Below are 5,000 nucleotides of genomic sequence, written 5' to 3' on the forward strand. Positions count from 1 at the left end.
TAAATTATTCACTTGCACAGTCAAATGTCTGCCATATCTTTCAAGTATATCTACTTGCGGTGTTGCCCTGAAATTTAAATCAATAAATTCTCGTAAGGAGACAGCAAGTAAAAACTTGGATCAGGAGCATGGATTTAGAATTAGGGCATGGCAAACAAGAAGTACATTCGTCACAAGAAGTGCATTAAGGTTCGACTACCGTTAATATGATACCGCATAGGCATCGCCAGTTGTTGATATCTACTTCAAAGACTGAATTAAAAAATGAAAGCTGAGATTAGCTTTTAACACGACAAGGGAGTCTAAATTTGAATTTGCACTCTTTTTATGATTTAATAAAGAGCTAGATAACTTGCTCGATGAATTGTATTTATCAGTGCGTTAATTTATGAAAGCAAGCACTCCTAAAGATAATATTAGAGGAAACTCACGTCACATTGTGTTGAATATGTGACAAGGAATAGAGTAATAAATCATTACTAGTAGTTTGTTGCAAAAATCTTGAGCAATCTTGAGCAAATTTTACAAAAAAAACCCCAGATATATACTATTCAGGGTTTCACTGCATTCGTGAATGACACATGCGAAATGCAAGATGTACTGTATAAACGTCAACTTTAGCTTAACATTTTGTAAATTTTGTAACGCACAGTGCAGATGTTAAACGAAAATTTGCAAAAGTACATTAACATTTTAAAACAAGCCAATCTAACATCGATTGGTCAACACTGCAATGAAAACTAAATTTAATTTGCACTCTTGTAATGGTAAAACAAGCAACACTGCAATCTAGGCTAAATTTAATCTGCACTCTTGTAATGGTAAATGGTAAAATAAGCAACACTGCACTCAAGTCTAAATTTAATCTGCTCTCTTGTAATGGTAAAACAAGCAACACTGCACTCAAGACTAAATTTAAGTTGCACTCTTGTAATGGTAAAACAAGCAACACTGCACTCAAGACTAAATTTAATTTGCACTCTTGTAATGGTAAAACAAGCAACACTGCAATCAATACTAAATTTAATCTGCACTCTTGTAATGGTAAAACAAGCAACACTGCACTCAAGACTAAATTTAATTTGCACTCTTGTAATGGTAATACAAGCAACACTGCACTCAAGACTAAATTTAAGTTGCACTCTTGTAATGGTAAAACAAGCAACACTGCAATCAATACTAAATTTAATTTGCACTCTTGTAATGGTAAAACAAGCAACATTGCACTCAAGACTAAATTTAATTTGCTCTCTTGTAATGGTAAAACCAGCAGCTACATAAGCTGCTCGAGAAATTGCATTGCTTGAAATTTTATGAAAGCAAATTTTACTTCAAGGAATATTTGATGAAACCCATGCAATCCAATCATGAGCTGAATATGTGATATCGAATACACGTATCAAATAAATAGCAGTAGTTTGTGACCAAACGTACGACTGAATTATGAGCAAATTTTCAGTAAGGCATATACATAAAAGTAAAAGTAGTGCTAAATGTATATACCATATTTAAATGGCAGGGAAGAGAGATTATTTAATGTTATGGACAACAATGAAATAGAAGGGAGGAACGGGTATTTAAGGTCGTATACCCTATTTAAATGACAAGGCAGAGCTGGGATATAAGGTTCTGGACCATGTATAAAGTTTCTATCGCATTCGTTACATATGAAATTGGTTTAGTTATGTTGAATGTCATACTTAATGTGATTTGACGAGTTTCCATTTAATAATCATCGAATGCACTGTTTTCGCCAGAATGCAAAAACGGAACTTACAGTTATGGATGCAACGAGACATGTGGAAGATGTTATGGAGGAAATGATAGTTGTTTCGTCACGAATGGATACTGCATTGGTGGATGTGAAGCAGGATGGCAGGGTGATACATGCAAAATTGGTCAGTTACATTACATATGCCTGCATAATATATTTCATTTTATATCAAGTCTCAGAAAATGCAACTGGTAGTGCTTCAGATTTTTTTTTTATCGTAATACTTATTAAGGAATCTTCGGGAAAAAGGAAAAATTCAAATTGAAGAAAATATAGTGACTTCAATAAAGATAAATTCGAATATTAAAGTTTATTGAATGAAGTATATACATTTTACATTTCCCAATTTTAGAAATCATTTACACTTTTTGGTGGCCTACTATATTTTTTATGAGATGAATCGTCTCATAAACTCTATCTCAAGCTGTTTTGAAAACCCAACGGAGAGAGAGAGGAAGACGAATTTCAATCCTCTTGAAAGAGGTGTCACTTGACGATAAAGATGTGGCTACAGCTGGGGAATTGGCTTGCGAGAGGTGCTAGGGATGCTGTAATGACACAAACCTGTTTGAGTTTCTGGCGAACAAACTTTTATTGAAACACTCAACATATAAAATTACATTCCAATATCAAACGACATAAGCTTAAATGACGGATATAAGAGATACATATAAAACTACGATATTATTTCACTTACCAGCATCATACATTGTATAATTTCTGCTTTTGAAAATATAATAGAGATAATTAAATATCGAATAAATTTGCGATAGCAAAAGCATCTAAAATTCAATATTTCATACTAATACTGTAATTGAAATATATGTTGCTGAATTTATTCTAAAATATCAACATATTAAACTCTATTATTTAAAGAGTATTTTATTTCTAAATTAACTATTACTGAGTATGAAGTTGGTAGTGAACGTTGCTTTTTACTATAATCAATAATATAATTACAAGTAAATATAAGTTCTTCAAACAATTAAACTTTCCTATACATGATATTAACGAATAATAAAGAAATATTAAAATAATCTAATGTTAAAACATACTGATGTTAGATTAACATCTTAACACTAAAAATTCTTATAACACTAAAAATCCTTACACTATATGAAAAATTGTACATAGACGATGTTCTTACATGTAAAGACAGAAGTCTGTTTGAGTTTCTGGTGAACAAACTGGAGTGCCCTTGGGCTGGGGCTTTTTATATCAGTTTCTTAGGACAAAGCCAAATATGGACATGTGCCTAGCTCTTGTGATCGCCAGCATCCCAGTGTGAGGCTTCATAGTCTCGTAAAGATTATCGTCTGGGTTTATGTACGTCATTAGACAGACAATTCTACCACAGAGCTGATAGCTTAGTCAGGAATGTTAGGCTTCCGCAATGCGGTAACGTACACAACTTAGCGAGAGTAGTGTTTGCTGACTCTATGATACAAGCGAAATGTATGCATAAGACGGTTTTGTATTTGTTCATAAGGGCGCAATCTTTGTTAAATAGTATATAATTGTAATACCGAAATAAATGGATTTAATGTCAATATATTTTAATAGAAAATTACTTTCAATATAAATTAATCAAAACTTACTTTTAATACAATTTAGAGAAAATTTCAATCTTATTACTTGTACTAAAAATTTCTGTCCTAATATATTTATCAACTTTTTTTCTGATTTGTAGTGACACCGAGGTCAATGTCGATCTAATTTTCTACGATAAAGTCTATTATCCATTATTATCTATCATACGTAATGATTACAAAGCAAACTATAAGGAAAGGCACGAAACCTGCTTTGAATCTAAAATTAAGTGAGACCTACATGTATTCCCTTGATAAATAAATATAATACATATACTCGTTCTGCATCGCTGATCTCGAGGCATAAATGTTCCGTGGAAAAGAAAATCGTTTTAATTTTCTATTTTGAAGATTATTTATGGATGGAATATTAATATGTTTGCTTGAATGTTATACAGGATAAATTTTTTGTTTCCTTCTTTTTCTTTGTTTTTTTTGTGTTAACATTACCTTTGAAAACTAGGGAGCTTATGGAAATAATTCACATCAATCTCCATAGTAAGAGTGTATAAAATAAGAATGAGTAAAAAATCTAGTGTTTCCACATATCATGCTGATTTGAATATATATAATTTGATTATAAAGAGACGATATATAGACATGTACTAAAACATTCAGATCTTTGCAGTAAATATGTTAACCATGTCATAGGGCTTAGGAAAAGGTATTATATTGACAGCTAAAACCTCGAAACAGATGCTTATACAAAATGTACTTTAAGCTATAAATATAATTGCCTTTCTTTCTTTGATTATGAATATTACCAGAATTCTGTGTGGTCAGGTGAACAGGCATCTGCGTACTTTTCAATACTGTTATTTTAACGTTCGGCTTCAACTAATTAAACGGAATTTAGGTATCATGCAATTTGTATCCTATGGTCAAAGTTTGCCTGATACATACAGCGACATCTTTAAATTTGATATAATATTAATTTGCTCGAATTTTACATACATAAAGCGATGTTTCGTAATCACAACGTATGTGATTTTGAGGAATTATAATATAAATATGCAACTTCAATGGAAACATGACAATCAATAAGTGTGAATAGTTTATTAATCTCACTACCAAATCATAATAAACCAGTCGGAATAGTATATTAGTCTTTCTACCGAGTCACTGAGTCAAAATGGAATTTTATGCAATAATGAATAGGAATGATATTTTCTACAGATGTTGTGCATAATATCAGCCAAGACTTTTAAAAAAAGAAATTTCATTTTAAATTTTATTCAGATAATAGATGTCCTTTTATATTACTATCTTGTTTCATCTAACGACCACAGAGTCGGCATGAAAGAATTATTAGCTTGAGCCATTGTAAAAAATTATATTAATTATATATTATATATTTCTCTCTCTCTCTCTCTCTCTTACTCTATCTCCGCCATCAAACTTACGCGAAAGTCTACCACTTTGGTCTGCCTGGCAGTTGCCTTCAAGTAACGTAGAAATATACGAGAATCTTACGAAATAATATACTTATTTCTCGTTAGTGAAACATCCATAATCACTTGCGAAAGTAATACGCAAAAATATAAGAACGTATTGGGCGTACATTGTCAATTTATTCAAGGACATGCACACACACAACTACAACTAGAAACATTATTTCACACACACACACACACACA

The 5,000-nt window shown here is 31.6% G+C and overlaps 1 protein-coding gene across 1 annotated transcript in view; it reads left to right on the top strand.

Annotated features, from left to right (window-relative positions):
• The first annotated feature begins 1,763 nt into the window (after nt 1-1,763).
• LOC149796845 (receptor-type tyrosine-protein phosphatase alpha-like) overlaps nt 1,764-5,000 on the top strand; it is a 49,286-nt gene continuing 46,049 nt past the window's right edge. Inside the window, exon 1 of the mRNA XM_089961481.1 lies at nt 1,764-1,898. The gene's annotated coding sequence lies outside the window, so the exon portion shown is untranslated. The remainder of the gene's footprint in view (nt 1,899-5,000) is intronic.

Source organism: Sinohyriopsis cumingii, chromosome 6 (assembly GCF_028554795.1).
Source record: "Sinohyriopsis cumingii isolate HCF-2022 chromosome 6, ASM2855479v2, whole genome shotgun sequence".
In the NCBI taxonomy this organism is placed as follows: domain Eukaryota; kingdom Metazoa; phylum Mollusca; class Bivalvia; order Unionida; family Unionidae; genus Sinohyriopsis; species Sinohyriopsis cumingii.